The sequence below is a fragment of the Elgaria multicarinata genome, chromosome 2 (genome assembly GCF_023053635.1).
Source record: "Elgaria multicarinata webbii isolate HBS135686 ecotype San Diego chromosome 2, rElgMul1.1.pri, whole genome shotgun sequence".
Taxonomy (NCBI): domain Eukaryota; kingdom Metazoa; phylum Chordata; class Lepidosauria; order Squamata; family Anguidae; genus Elgaria; species Elgaria multicarinata.
This window is the reverse complement of record NC_086172.1, coordinates 137,158,279-137,174,634: the sequence shown is the minus strand read 5'-3', so window position 1 is coordinate 137,174,634 and position 16,356 is coordinate 137,158,279. Positions and strand designations below refer to the sequence as shown.

The window sequence follows — 16,356 nt, the reverse complement described above, 5'->3', positions numbered from 1 at the left end:
AGGCATCCTCTAAATAATTTAAATAAATGAATGGCAACTTCACACCAAGTTGAAACCTTGAATTGTCCAGATTGTGCTGATCAATGTTATTTTCTATATTGACTGTGGGAATATGGATAGAAGTTCCTTCGACAGTGGAATATATAATTAATGAATATGAAATACCCCCCACTCTCAAATCTCTGCAGATAACACCAGATGTCCCTTATCTTAAAAGAACATACTTTATTCAGGAATCTCCAACTGTCATAGAATAAATGTCAGGAGGACATTTCTCTTCCCTAGCTATGGAAACATGCTTAACATTGTGAAAGTAGGTGTTCAAAACCACTTTCTTAGGTGCAAACTACACTTTATGTTATGTTAGACATTGTTTAGGGGTGCACTGCTAAAATATGTTCCACCACCCACACTGCATACAGATCTTGCGGATTACTCAGAAGAAGAGACTTCACCTTGTGTCCTCCAGATGTTTTGGGCTTCAATTCTCACCTCCCTGGCCGGCATGGACAATAATCAGGAATGCTGGGAGTTGCAGTCAAAAACATTGAGAGGACTGAGGATCACTAGCACCTTCGCTGTTGGAATACTGCTGCCACCATGCTGCGCAAACCCCCAGCATACCCCAGCCAAATGTGGGACTTCCAGTCCAACACATCTGGGGGGCACCAAGTTGGGGAAGGCTTCTAGACAGAACCTTCTCTCTGCCTACCTATTACAGCACAAATCTGCCAGAGGAAATGGGTGTCTGAATGAACCCCGTCACACTATAGTGGCAACCTTAAGCAAACTTACTTCCAATGGAGGCTGGTGGCTCCTATTTCAGTGAATTCATTCTAGGGTTCAGACAAAATGAGACAGAACTCTAAAGGAGGTATCAAATGTGCTAAACCCTATCCCCAAAATGGGGTCAGTACATTGAATAGCTCTGTTAGAGGTCTGACAGATACCCAGAGCAGATTCAATGCCCCACTGAAATAGAAGCCACCAGCCTACACTGCTTACTTCAAAGTAAATATGGGCTAAATATGGTGCATAGGGATGTCTGGATTTTATGAAATCTGTCCCGTGGATTGTGCAGTGTTGTTTGTTCTGGTGCCCATTCACAGGCAGATTTGGGGAATTTTTTTCCATTATGTGAATAATTCTGTAAGAAAGTTAGCCACATTTTATTATTTTTATTTATTTCATTTATATCCTGACTTTTTTCCTCCAAGGAATCCAAGGCGGCGTACATAATCCTCGTCCTCTCCATTTTATCTTCACAACAACAACCCTGCGAGGTGGGTTGGGCTAAGAGTCTGTAACTCGCCCAAAGTCACCCAGAGGGCCTCCATGGCCAAATGGGGACTAGAACCCAGATCTCTCAACTCCCAGTCCAACACTTTAGCCACTACACCACACTGACTCTCTCTTATGTTAGTATGTAACATTTGTTCCCCATTCTATTCAACTTATCCCCAAGTATATTTTCCAGCATGGTGTATGTCTCAGCAGAAATGTGTGGTTTTTTTCCCTGTAAATTATTTTGTGAAAATTTCAGGAAAGTAAAACAAATAAATAAATAAATCCAGAAGTCCACGGACTCCACGCAGCTTGGGAAGGCCAGTCCTCAATGGTTTCCACAGATTGGATTCCTAGAAATCCGAACTCATTTTAATCCATCTCAAATTTCTGCAGCATCTCTTAATGTCACAAAACCAAATTTCAAAGAATCTCTTATTTTGGATGATATTTCTCTTATTACTCCATTGCTCCTTCCCTTCTCCCATTGTGCTTGCAAACCTTTGCTTGTTCAGCTCTCTCCTTGCTCCCAGTTGAACTCAAAAAGTATTTGTAGGGAGAGGTTGCCGGCAACTCAAATTCCTCCCATTCCTTCATTCCTGGACTGAGTGAGACCTACCTACTCCTTTGAGCTTCCTTCTCCAGGATAGTCCCAAACCCTGAACTGAACATCTTTGGCCTGATCACATGGGCATGGCAGAGAAGGCGGGGCAAGCAAAGAAGGCTCCGTGGTTGTGTCTTGCCATTGGCTCTGCCCAGGCACGTGGCGTGCCTCTCTCCCCCTCTGGCTCACAGCTGGCTGGCTCCGCTGCTGCTGCTGCTGCTGGCGGCAAAGGGAGAGTAAGCGCCGCTCCAGCGAAGAGCCTGGCCGGGCAGGAGAGTTTCCCTCGTCCTCGTGTTCTTTCCCGGGAGCTGCTGCGGGGCGGGAGCCTTGGCTCGCGGCTCCGTCGTGCTGCTGCGGGAGCCGCGAAGAGCGGGAGTCCGGGGCATTCCAGCCCAGAGAGCAACAGCGCCAGGAGGGGGCGGGGGGAAGGAGTACACGTTTGGCCGCGAGGAGAAGGTAGGTCCCGGGGGAAGAGGAGGCAGCCTTCTGAAGCGCGGAGCGGCGCGCAACTTGCCAGGCGAACGCGGTCGCGACGCGCCCAAGTTGGGAGGCGCTTCCGAGCGAGCCGATGCGGCTGCGGGGCTGCGCCCGGGAAAGGCGTCGCGCTCCTTCGTTTTGCCCCTTCGCCTGCGCGGCGGCAGGAGGATTCTCGCTCGCGGCCGCCTCGGCGCGCTGGACGAAGCGCGGGTCTTGCGTCCGCGGCTCTGGCCCCGTCCAGTCCGCCCGTTGAAAGGAAGCGCCCGGCTGGCTGGCTGGCTGGCTGGCTGGGAGAAAGAAGCCGACTTGCTCGGGATGGGCCGGCGGGATCCCTTTGAGGAGGCGTGGGGCGGGACGCACGGAGTGGGAGCGATCCTGCTCGCCAGGCTTGTGTGGACGAGGTCGGGTCGGGAGAGGCCAGGTGCCAATCCGGTCGCTGTTCCGGCTTTTCTTGTTGGGGGTGTGGAGGAGGTGTGTATCTGCGGCCAGGGCAAAAGTTCCCCGGGCCGGTCGGGATCTTCGCGACGGCACATCATCGGGGAGGTCGGAGAGAGGCGCTTGGGTTGTTTGACTGCGTGGACAGGGGAGCTCCGGGTCGGAGCGTTCTCGGGACTGCGCTGCCTCCATTTTCCTAGAGCGCTCGGGACAAAGTCGGCGAAGCTGCCCGGGAGAGAGACCGAAGTAAGCAAACGGTTGGAATCCCGCCAGCCCGTTTAGCCTTGGCCTTGTGGGTGTGCCGCTGGGAGCCCAAGGTGCTCCGGCTTCGAGAGCTGGAGACGCTTTAACCCTTCCCTAGCCGTGGCTTTTGTTCAGTGAAGCAGGACATGGCTCAATCTGGGGCGCTTAGGCGATGCTAGGTTTCCTAAGCTCTTGGAAGAAGTTCTATTCCCTTTAGGTTCTTCTCCGCTTATTTTGCTTCGTTCCTTCTTTCACCCCTCCCCTCCTCAGCCACAGTGTTGACACACAGTATTAGTCAGACGCTAGACGGATACAGCTTAGAAGGCAATTTGGTGGGAACTGGTCTGAGAATGTCTGTGTAGTCCAGAAATGGATGCTCCCTGCACCCACCCACTCCTGTAGTGGTTAGATCATTGTGCTCATGGATGTCAAGCCCAGAGATCTCAAAGCACACGTATGCCACTGGAAGCAATGGGATGTGCTAACAAGACACACATTGAGGACAGCAGTCGCAATACTAATCATGTTTATCAGATGTCCCACTGTGTTCAATGGGACTTGCTTCCTAAAAACTCTGCATCACTCTTATTAGGATATCGCACCTGATGCCAGTATGTTAACGCACCATTTTTTTTGTTTTGTTTTACTTGATTTGGATATGATGTCACAATCAGAAGCCCTCTACCAAGAACATTAGTTTGAGCATAAGAGTTTTGTCCCATTCTAATAATGTGAGTTGGATTTAAAACAAGCAAGCAAACAAAAAACACCATTAAAGAATCACAGTAAAGTATGCACACCTTCCTTTATGTCTCTCTCTTCTGTTAAAAATAGCATTTATCATTGTGTGCGTCTTTCTCTTTCTAATTTTGTTGTGCCTTTTTATTCCCTCAGTTTACTTTGAGACCCAAGTGGGTTTCTCTCATGATTTTATAGCTGAAATAGCAGCAACAACAATATACCCTACCCTTCAAACAAATGCTTCTTAAGACTCTCCTAGGAGTCTTAGCTGAATTGACAAGAACAATGTTGGCACATCTTCAGACATATTGTTGTACTGCTTCATTGTGACGAATAGGTCTCCTGCTAAAAAAATACTGTCAGACAACAGTATTATTTATTTATTTATTTATTTATTGCATTTCTATACCGCCCAATAGCCGAAGCTCTCATAATCCTGAAACATATCTCTTCTAATGGCGACCATTTAAATATATATTTTAAGTGTCAAAAGTAGATGTGGCAGAGAGAACCAAACTAGAGAGAGCTACATTGGACAATTTTGACCTTCAGAGCTCTCAGGGTTGCATCCAGTGGTGTCCACCTTGCTGAGGAAGGCAACTGTAAACAGAAGAAGGGAGGCACTTTGAGGTGAAATCGTCTTTCCCCTGTACCCCCTCCCCCATATCTGCTCCAGAAGGGTCTTCCAGACAGATTGGGGGGAGAGGATTGCTGCAAATGGCCTCCTGCCCCCTTCCACTGGGGAATGGTTGGGGTGTGTGTGTGAGAACCAAGCTGTCATTTCCATTGTCTCTTTCATTTTCCTCTCTTGTCTTTTGTTTTGTGCTACTTAGACCTACTACTTTTTTATTATTATTTCATGATCGACATCCCTCCCTAGGTTAGCAACCCAGCTATGAGGCTGCTTCTTTTTTTTAAAGGAATGTGAATTTTCTGCTACTTGGTAAACTTCATCAGGTGCCTGAGGAAAAATGAAGCATGTGTTTAAAGAAGGTGGAAGTTGTCTCTGGGAGTTCAAAGGAGGCCCATTAAAAGCTCAGGAAAAGGCCTCTTTTCAATGAACTGAATTGTTGACACAATTGGAGTTTAGCCTAAACTGAGCAAAAAAGCTTGGCAGGAAAGCATTATTTATAATAGTCTGTCTGCCCCCTTTGTGGATTTAAATACAAAAGTGAATTTGCAACTAATTATTTGGTTGACAATCCCTGATTTTTCCTTCTATAACAGTAATTTGAGCAAGGGAACCTACTAAGGAACAGCACTTAATGATGAGAACTTTATGGGTTGTATCCAATTACGCCCTTCTGCAGATGGAATAGTTTCTGTCAGCAGAAAGGGAAGGAAGGGATTTTCCCTTCCCCTGTGATCCCAAAACCTTTGGAGAGTTGGGGGACCATTTAGCAGATCTAGGAGGTGGGGAGAAGAGGAAGGGAAAGTCCTGTTGTGCAAGCAGGAGTCTATTTATGCAATGTTGGATGTCGCCCTATGTTATGTTTTCTGAGAAAGCTAATTTTTCCTATTTATTAGTGCCTGTAGGAAGGGCAGGTTAATATTATGTGGCTTTTGGCTTCTTGGATTTTCATAAAATGTGTACACGCATGCATAGAGGACAACAGACATCAGTGGGATTGAGGTGCACTTTTAAAGGAAGTACTTCTTCACACAAAACTGAAGTACTTTGGCCACATAATGAGAAGACAGGATACCCTGGAGAAGAGGCTGATGCTAGGGAAAGTGGAAGGCAAAAGGAAGAGGGGCCGACCAAGGGCAAGATGGATGGATGATATTCTGGAGGTGACAGACTTGACCTTGGGGAAGCTGGGGGTGGCGACAGCCGACAGAAAGCTCTGGCGTGGGCTGGTCCATGAAGTCACAAAGAGTCGGAAACGACTGAACGAATAAACAACAACAACTTCTTCACACAGCACATAGTTAAATTATGGAACTCACTACCACAAGATGTAGTGATGGCCACCAATCTGGATGGCTTCAAAAGGGGGTTGGATAAATTCCTGGTGGCAAAGGGTATCAATGGCTACTAGCCCTGATGGTTGTGTGCTATCTCCAGTATTCGAGGCAATAAGCCTGTGTGCACCAGTTGCTGGGGAAGATGGGTGGGAGGGTGCTGTTGCATCATGTCCTGCTTGTTCATCCCTGGGCGATGGCTGGTTGGCCACTGTGTGAACAGGGTGATGGACTAGATGGACCCTTGGTCTGATCCAGCATAGCTCTTCTGATGTTCTTATGTTCTGCTTACTTCTTAAAGTGTGACTTGCAGTAATCATGCATTTTCTCCTCTGCTTACCCCTCTCAGTGTTCTCTGAACCTTGGAGAGTAGTTTGAAATACCATTCTAAGTAACAGTTACTAAAACACAGGAAAAGGTTGCATCATACTCCTTATATGTGTCTTGTTCCTCCTTTCACATTCTCCTCTTCACCTCCATCAACCGAGGCTTTGCTACAAAGTACATCCATTATTGTTTTTATAGAGTAGCACAGTGGTTCCCAATTGGTGGTCTGTGGACCCAGGGGGTCCGTGGCACCATTCACATATTCACCATTCAATTCTGGAGTCCACTGACAACGAATTCCTGCCAGAAGTAAAATATAACATCACTGAGCACCTGCGACTAGCTGCAGAGATTCCTTCCCTGCACCTAATCCTGAAAACTCATGCATAAGGAATCCTTTTGAATGTGGTGATGTACAATTAACAGCTCTATCTGCAGAAGAGCAAGATTCACTTTTTGATGTTTTACATTCATTTTTCAAAGAATATAGACTGGACCAATTCTGGGTGAAGGTTTCTCCTGATTATAAGAAAAAGGAAAGGAACCTCTTGTGCAAGCACTTGAGTCATTGCTGACTCCTAGAGGGATGCCTGCTTTTGCTGACGTTTTCTTGGCAGACTTTGTAGCGGGGTGGTTTGCCATTGCCTTCCCCAGTCGCAGTTACCTTTCCCCCAGCTAGCTGGATACTCATTTTTCATACCTCGGAAGGATGGAAGGCTAAGTCGACCTGAGCTGGCTGCCTGAGAACCAGCTTCCGCTGGGAGAGTTTCGGCTGCAGTAACTGCGCCACACGAGGCTGATTATAAGAAGTTAGGTGAAAAAGCTTTGAAACATCTAGTTCCCTTTTGTTCCACATATCTTTGTGACCAAACATTTTCGACATTTTGTTATATGAAGAACAAGCATAGAAATCGGCTTGATGTTGATCCAGATTTGAGATTAAAAGTAGGAAATATTGAACCGGATGTGGAAGGGATTGTTCGGGACAAAAAGAGGCATGATTTCTCCCATCACATTTAGGTTTAGTAGCTGCTAGACATGTCATAATTTGTTCAATTGTAAACTAGACGTTAGTAAAGTTAAATTCGTCTTTCTATTCCTAACTAAATCATTGTCATTTCTGCATGGAAATATCACTAATTTTATAGTCTGTTTTTTAGTATACCTAAAATCCTTTGTTTATAGGGGGCTACCCCTTATTTTTTCCAAAAAAATGCTTCACACAGGTAACTACCGTAGAGATAACAAATTTTTCAAAAGTAGGGGTTCCATGGCTTGGCATTTGAAAAACAAGGGGTCCGCAGTACTTAGCTAATTGGGAACCACTGGAGTAGCATATAAAAGCCTGTTTTTTATTATTTACAGCTTCATTTTTAGTTGTAGCAAGCAATCAACTTAAAAAAACTAAGTACTAGTCTGTTGTGAGTCTTCTTCCACATTGCTTAGATATTGTTGTCTATAAATGCATCCATGAGTCTAGCTAACAGAACTGGAAACTTAAGATTATATGATGAGTTATACCTACTCTGCTCCCCGTGTTTGAGGCATTTGTTAAACATAGATGAGAAGGAACTTGTGTATAGGATCATATTTTATTATAGTTCAGTATTTCAGAATTTCAGCTGTTGAACTTTAAGGGGTGTTTTGATGCGCTGTTTGTCCTGAGGTACATCACTCCAGTCCTAAAGTGTACCAGTTTTATTTGTCAACCAAACACAAAGAAATGATGTCCAGAATATGATTTCCAGTTACTTTTGACATCTTGAGGATGTGGACAAGGTGCTTGGCCAAGTCCGGTCGACCACCTGTGTGCTTGACCCTTGCCCCTCTTGGCTCATTACATCAAATAAGGAGGGGATCGCCGGCTGGGTCCAGGAGGTTGTAAATGCCTCCTTGAGAGAGGGAGTGGTGCCGGCCTCTTTAAAAGAGGCGGCAATTAGACCACTCCTGAAGAAGCCTAACCTGGACCCGGAGGATGTTAACAACTACAAGCCGGTGGCTAATATCCCTTTCCTGGGCAAGGTGCTTGAGCGGGTGATTGCAGGACAACTCCAGGCACTCTTGAATGAAACGGATTATCTAGATCCATTTCAATCGGGTTTCAGGCCTGGTTTTGGAACGGAAACTGCCTTGGTCGCCCTGTGGGATGACCTCTGTCGGGAGAGAGACAGGGGGAGTGCGACCCTGTTGGTTCTCCTAGACCTCTCAGCGGCCTTCGATACCATCGACTGTTAGCGGGTGGTTCTTCTGTCCGGCGAGGTGATGTTTGCCCTGTCCTGGATGGGGTTGCACTCCCCCTAAAGGATCGGGTCCGTAGTTTGGGGGTGCTCTTCGATCCAGAACTGTCACTTGAGGCACAGGTGAACTCAGTGGCAAAGAGCACCTTTTATCAGCTCAGGTTGATATACCAGCTGCGCCCTCATCTGGACAGAGATAGCTTAGCTACAGTTATCCATGCTCTGATAACCTCTCGTTTGGATTACTGCAATGCGTTATACGTGGGGCTGCCTTTGAAAACGGTCCGGAAACTTCAACTGGTACAAAACAGGGCAGTACGCTTACTAACAGGGACTGGCCAACGAGACCACATTACGCTTCATTGGCTGCCAGTCCAGGTCTGGGCCCGATTCAAAGTGCTGGTATTAACATTTAAAGCCCTAAACGGCTTGGGGCCAGGTTATCTGAAGGAACGCCTCCTCCCATATGTACCTGCCCGGACCCTAAGGTCATCTTCAGGGGTCCTTCTCCGTGAGCCCCTGCCAAAGGAAGTGAGGCAGGTGGCTACCAGGAGGAGGGCCTTCTCTGCTGTGGCACCCTGGCTGTGGAATGAGCTCCCTAAGGAGGTTCGCTTGGCACCTACATTATATGCTTTTAGACGCCAGGTGAAGACCTTTTTATTCTCCCAGCATTTTAACAATCTATAAATTTTAAATAACATGGTTTTAAATTTGTAATTTTGCATTGCTGCTGTTTTTATCTGGTTGAGCTTTTATATTGTATTTTATATTATGGTTATACTGCTGTTTTATACTTTGAATGGTTTTAATTTTTGTGAACCACCCAGAGAGCTCTGGCTATTGGGCGGTATAGAAATGTAATAAATAATAATAATAATAATAATAATAATAATAATAATAATAATAATAATAATAATAATAATTGAGCTCAATGCAGTTGTGTGCAGTTGAAGATGCCATCTATATTGAAAGTCAAATATCGACCTTTAGGGATGAAATGAATTGCCCTGAGCATTTCATGCATAATATAGCCCTGAAGCCAACCAGGTTGCATAATTCAATAAGAATAATAAATTGGGGGATCCATGAAGTCTTGTTGGGGGTGGGCAAGATAAAAGAAAATAAATCCTTTGAATAGTACAAGATTGCTGAGCTCTGTGCTAAGTGAGTAGCTTCCTGGACCTCAGCAGTCTAGAAGTAGATCTTAATTGTCCTTTCTCCACTGTGGCACCCCGGTTGTGGAATGAGCTCCCTAGAGAGGTCCGCCTGGTGCCTACACTGTACTCCTTTCGTCGCCAGCTGAAGACCTTTTTATTCTCTCAGTATTTTAACACTTAATTTTAACTTAAATTTAAATTTTACTATTCTAACTCTGTATTTTAATCTTATATCAATTTTGCTGTGTGGTTTTATCCTGGTTGTGCTTTTTATACTGTATTTTGTGTTTGTGCTTTTAACTTGTTGGTTGTTTTATTATGGTTTTAATTTTTGTGAACCTCCCAGAGAGCTTCTGCTATTGGGCGGTATAAAAATGTAATAAATAAATAAATAAAAATAAATAATGCTAACTTCTGGAGCTTGGGGCTAGGTGAAAAGGTACAGCTCATTTGATACAGCTCGAGGATGTTGACGAGGTGCTTGGACAGGTTTATAAAATTACTTCTGTACTGGATCTTTACCCCTCTTGGCTTATAAAAACCAGGAGGGAGGAAACAGCTGGTTGGAACAGGGAGGTGATTAATGCCTCCAGGTGAGAAGGAGGGGTCCCAAGTCAGCTGAGAGAGGCAGCAGTGATACCACTCCTGAAGAAATCCTTTCTGGACCTGGCAGATCTTAACAACTTTAGGCCAGTGGCAATTATTCCTTTCTTGGGCAAGTTCCTTGAATGGGTGGTAGCCAACTAGCTCCAGATAATCTTGGATGAGACTGATTATTTTGATGAATTTCAGTTGGGTTAGATTGGGTTTTGACACATAAACAGCCCTGTGTCACCCTGTATGATGACCTATGTCAGGAGAAAGATGGGGGATGTGACTCTGTTGATACTCCTTGACCTTTTGCTGGCTTTCATTCAGTAATATGGGTTTGCAACACACACACACACAAAACCTAAATTGGACTTTTTCTGATAGGGTAATTTGCATAGGGATTTGCATTGGGAAATCTTCTAGAGAAGGAGTGGGCAATTTGTGGCTCTCCAGATGTTTTGGCCTGCAACTCCTATCATTCCACATCATTGGCTATGCTGTCTGGTGTTGATGAGCCAAAACATCTGGAGGGCGACAAGCTGCCCACTCTTGCCCTAGAGAGATCTAATTAAGTATGTTTCTTTTGCTTCTATTTAGTAAGCAACAAAGCTTAAAAGAAAGAAAAAGTACAGCATATTATTTTTTGGCCGCAATGCACCAGAAGTATTTGACCTGAAATATTTGTGGAAAAAATATTGTTTGCTGTCTCACTATTTATTGATTCCATGTCACTCTGAGACATATATGTATTTCAATGACATATATGTATGCTCGGGATAATCACTTGAAAAACTTGAAATACAACTTTGAAATTGCCAGACTTGCCTGATATTTCCATTTGCAACTGGCATACATTCTTTTTACAAATGAACTTACGAGATGGAAGAATTTCTGTCAGAAGAAATGAAAGCAGTGGGAATCCTCCCCATCCCCTCCCATATCACTGAAGTTGATAGGCATAGGACCAGTAAGTTCAGTATTGGAAGAATCAGCGAGAGCCTGCAGCCAAACACATAATTCCATCCCTACCGTCTTAACACAGGGGTGAGGAACCTCTTTCAGCCCCAGGGTCTCATTTAATGTCACAGAAGCTCTTGGAGGCCTGCATTCCAGAGATGGGCAGGTCCAAAGGTAAAGTGAATGTGGTCAAAGGCATAAGGGGGCAGGCAAAATGACCATAAATACTTAAAATATCAGCATCTTGTAGCTTAAAACTGTTATAACCGTTAACTAAGCCTTTGGAAAGGCATTTTTACCTTTTAGAATGGGGGAAAATGTACAAATGCCAAGAAGCCATCAAGCTATTGCTGGTTGGGGGGAAATGTGTGAGGGTAGAAGAATGATGTCTGGGGTCCCCCGGAGGGCTGGGGTCCCCTATTGGTCCCTACATTGCCCACCCAGCCCTAATGGGAATGCTCCTATTCAGAGCTCCAGGAAGTCTGGAATTGTTTTTGCATGGCCCTGGATGAAAAGTTTGGTGTTTGCAGAAGGGAGGAATATTAAGAAGAGGCATATTTTCTTTTCCTTTCGCACTGTCCCAAAACCTTTCCCTGCTGTGCTGTATAGAGCAATACAACTGTATGCTTTTGTACTATATTCTTGCCACCCTGGACCTGAGTACTTTATTACTGTATAGCAAGGGGAGAGGGAAATATCTGCAGAGGGAGAATAGGTAAGTGTGTCCATTCTTTTTCTCCTTCATGTAACTTCCCCTTTTTGGCATGGGATGGAGAGTCTTTGCAGCCTTATAGCACCCTAATCTCCCCTTCAGGATAATAAAAGCTGTTATGGTAGGCCATTTTTTCCTGTCCCCAGTGGAAGCCCTCAATGTTCCATGGCTCAACCTGGAGGTCCTTGAAGGAACTGATCAGAAGTTCTTGTGAGAATGTTCTGAGTTTTTTGTAAATCACTTTTAATTTAAAAAGGTATCTGCTGTTTACTTAGGGGATGCCCTAAGTATGCAGAAGCCACTTCTTTATTTCTGGGTGGCCCTGTTTCATCCCAAACAGTTCTGTTTTAGACCACTCATTATAATACTTGGCATACTTAGAGGGTGAGTGCTGAGGCTGAGAGAGGCTTAAGACTCCCTACAGAGTTGATTACTTGAAAATGGTAACCTTATATCAAATTACACATTTCAGTAGCTTTCTTTGTGCTTATGATTAGAGCTACAATTCATATACTTCACAGAATTTGATGCAAGTTCGTATTTTAGCAATATCCATAAATGTCACCTAATGCCGCCTGCATTTTATAAAAAAAAATCTCTGTAGACTAATTTCATTTAGTTCAAATGCTATTGACAGTAGGCTTCATGTTCCAAATAAATCTCCAGGGCCACAGAAAGTAAACAGAAGAAGAAACAATTGTTTGCACATTAAGCAAACCTACTACCAGTTAAATTAAACAGAATCGGGAATATTCCCAGTGATGCCATGGTTTATATTCAAGCAGGGTGGATGCCTTCGTGATTTCCTGTCCTTTGAAGATTGCAAAGAATGTTAATTAGTATTAATTTTTTTGACTTAAAATGTCTCGTGCAATGCAGTCGTTGATTCCCCAGCATTCTAGCTATGTATATATCCAAAGGATATTTGCTATAAATACTCAACAAGAGAGATTCCCACCACATAATGTATTAATAATGTGTCCTCATACACAGCATTTAGCATGACACTCTCCAGTATTGCACGTACATCCCTGATTAGCAATTAAGTTTGAATTGAGGTCATATTTGAGTCTAAGAACACTGATTCTGTCCAAGAGTCCTTCTGTGAGCTGAGATGCAGGCAAAGTGTTCTTTAATCCTTTCCCCTGAGTATGGACAGCAACTTGAGGTGTGGCATATTCTAGTGATTTTTTAAAAAGAAAATTCTGAGCTGGAAACTTTTTTTGGGAACTTTTCTATGCTAATTAGAGTAAATTGCATCAGAACATTTTCAGCCTTCCCAACCTAATGCCCTCCAGATGCTTTGGACTACAGCACCCTGCATTTCTGACCTTTGGCCATGTTGTCTGGAGTTGATAGGAGTTGAAGTCCAACACATCTGGAAAAAGCTGGCCCAGAGTGATTGAATTTAGCATGTTGTACTTGTATTATATTAGTTCACTTGTATTTAGTACACAAAACTAAAAAAAAAATTTCACATGTTAATTGTTTGTCCCAATACACCTCAAGTACTCGAACTGAAATGTTTGAGCAGGGAAATTAAAGCACACTTAATGTGATTTAAATGTTACATTATTTAGACATTTTTATTGGAATAGTTGTATCAATTTATAGAAATAGCATGTACTTCCCTTGCACTATTTAAATTTAAGGGGGGGAAACTAAAGGCGTTGAAAACTGTTCACGCTAATAAATTTTAGCAACCAAAGAACAGTGCATGATATGCTGATAACTACTTGTCTATTTCAACGGTTAAACTCTCTTCCATTGAGTTTTTTGGGACACCTTCAGTTTCACTGTCACTACCTGTTCCGTTTCACACAGAGAGGTATATGTATTTCCATGACCTATATATTCTCTCACATATTTGCTACTGGCAATCAGTTGGGGGGAAAAATCATTACAATTTTGATACTGACATGCTTGCCTTATATTCTGTTTGCAATTGGCATTCATTCATTGTTACGAATAAACTTATAAAATGGAAAACATTCTGTGGAAAAATGAAGCACTGGAGGGGAAATCCATTTGGGATTCCCTCCCTCTCCCAGTCCATATCCTTGGCATGTTCTAATTGGTATATTCTTTACTTCTCATTTTGAGACACAAGCAAAAGGCTCCAAAAGTGGCTGATATCCATTATAAGTAGAATGTTCTTGAAATTAGATGCTCTGTTGGGAACTAGATAGGGGACTTGTGGGTCATGGCTCAAATCAAGTTATTGGTTTACATCATCTTTTGGTTTGCTATCAGGTTGTCCGTGGTGCTTATTTGTATGCCACGATGCTAATGGCTAGAGAATGTGCTGGTTAGCAAGTGGAGCTTTCTTGTGGATATTTAACAAGAACAAAATGTGTTAGGAGTACCTTTTTTAATTAAATGTTTTGGAAGCTGAGTAGGTAGTCCCCAGATTCCTAAAAGCACAGGTGTTCCGAGTAGTTTCTCTCGTCTTCTTCTTCCCCTTCCACTTTGTTTTTTCCACCATTTTATTTCTGCAGAACCATTCACCCCACAGAAATCTGTTGCTATTGCCAAAACATGGCGGGTGGGTGGGATGATGAATAAATCTGCCCTCATTTCCAAATGTTTGTGTCTAAAGATACCACTGTGATAGACTGCTTAATTCTGTCCATGTAAAAACTTCCCTTTATACATGAATTATTGACAGGCAACACTAATCTGTGAATGGCTTCCTTCTCACATTATCTGTGTCAGGTTGTTATGGCACATTGACAGTGGTCTTCATTGCAAGGGTCTTCATGCTTCTGTGTTCCAGCATAATACCAGTGGATGGCAGGTGATGATTTCTACTTCTTTCCTTAATCCTTCTGTATACTCAGCAGTTGGACAGCATAACTGACCATTATAACGTTAGTGGGATTTGAAGCTTTGCCACAACCAGCTGCTCAAATTATTGTTCAGTTTTTTCTGCAAGGTAACCAAATGGAAGCAAACATAGACGTCATAATCTTTGATATAATGATGAATTGGTTCATCAGAGATGTGAACCGCCCAGAGAGCTTTGTGAACAGCCCAGAGAGCTCCAGCTATTGGGCGGTATAGAAATGTAATAAATAAATAAGTGGTTATGTTTGAATTCAGAGCTCGGAGGCTTGGACCTATCCCTGGTCTTTAGCAATATAGGCCTGGTTCAGACATCTAATAGAATTCTTTGAGTGGTGGAGCCTGGATTTCTTAGAGCCTCATCTTCATTTTATAAAGTAGGGTTTAGGAAGCCTGTGGCCCTCATCCAAAGTAAGCTTCCATGGGTCAGAATGTCTGAACTGGGCCCACCACATTTATGTGGTAACCACTGTGATAGGAAACATACATTATGCATCAGAGTTCATTTTAATGGGTGAAAGCAATGTCGAGGAGGAAATGCATGCTTGTTCTAAACACTTAACAAACATTAAGCATCTAACAACTTTCCAAAAGCTTTCATAGAAATGTAGGTAGTGGGCCTGTTCACGCTAAGCCATGGTTAGACCGCTAACCCTTTTGCAGCAAATGATTAATGAGCATGTTTAAACTGTGGCTATGTAGCCACCATAATTAGGGATGATTCACACGACACACAAAGTCATGGTTCACATGACATGCTAAGCCATAATGTTTAGCTGAAAATGCTTAACCATCATGGTTTAGTGTGTTGACTGAACAGGGATAGACTTACACTTAAATAGATTTTAACTTCTTCAGAAATGAAAATTCTAATCCTACAATACCAATCAGTGAATAAAGATCTATCTACCTATCTATCTATCTATCTATCTATCTATCTATCTATCTCAGGGGTAGGCAGCTTCAGTTCCTGATCCAAATCCCAAACTGAATTGGTCTGAGTCTGAAGCAGTCTGGAACAGGTCGGAACAGGTCCAAAGTGCTTCAGTCTGATCCAGCCAATGGCAAGCTGCCACCATTGCCCCTGAGTTGTGTGAGTGGCCAGGACTTCTGCTCACACCCAGTAGCTGCCCATCCTTCATGAAAGCCACCATTTTTTAAGGAAGATGGGGGGTGGGGGCTCTGTATTTACATAGATCTAATGTTGCTTACAATGGTGGCCATAAAGAGCCATTTCCTCCCACCTGGCTTCCTGTTCCCCCACCGAGCAGCTGATCAGTGGGCACCCAGGAACTGCAACATCTGCTCTTGATTTGGATCCAGATCTGAAGTGGGTCAGACTGGGTCCAAAGTGGGCCCAGGGTGGTCAGGGCTGATTTGGATGCTCTGAATCAGCCTCCGAAGTGGATTGGTGGTGCCCGTGCACAGCCCTAGTGGGAAATCTTCAGGATTGTGGTATCTATGTTGTTTTCTACTAGAACCCTGGGATGCATAAATCAGAGCTAGGTGCAAAGGAATGCGCTTATCCCAGAAATTTGTTCTGAGTGCCAGAACTGAATGGAGCTCACAGTTCATCCATACAAGCATCCACTCCTGGTTGTTGACAAAAAGCTTATCCTGTATCTGCAACATGACTAGTGCTGCTGTGCTGTACACTTCAATGTTTTATTTATTTATTTATTGATATCCCAGATTTCTTCCCAGAAATGGCACTCAAGGTCACATACCTGCCTATCTCAATATGGTCCAGTTCACATGTCCCAATAAGCCAGCTTTCTTGGG

The 16,356-nt window shown here is 43.7% G+C and overlaps 1 protein-coding gene across 1 annotated transcript in view; it reads left to right on the top strand.

The window, feature by feature from the left end:
• Positions 1-2,285: 2,285 nt before the first annotated feature.
• STXBP6 (syntaxin binding protein 6) overlaps positions 2,286-16,356 on the top strand; it is a 154,518-nt gene continuing 140,447 nt past the window's right edge. Inside the window, exon 1 of the mRNA XM_063117760.1 lies at positions 2,286-2,344. The gene's annotated coding sequence lies outside the window, so the exon portion shown is untranslated. The remainder of the gene's footprint in view (positions 2,345-16,356) is intronic.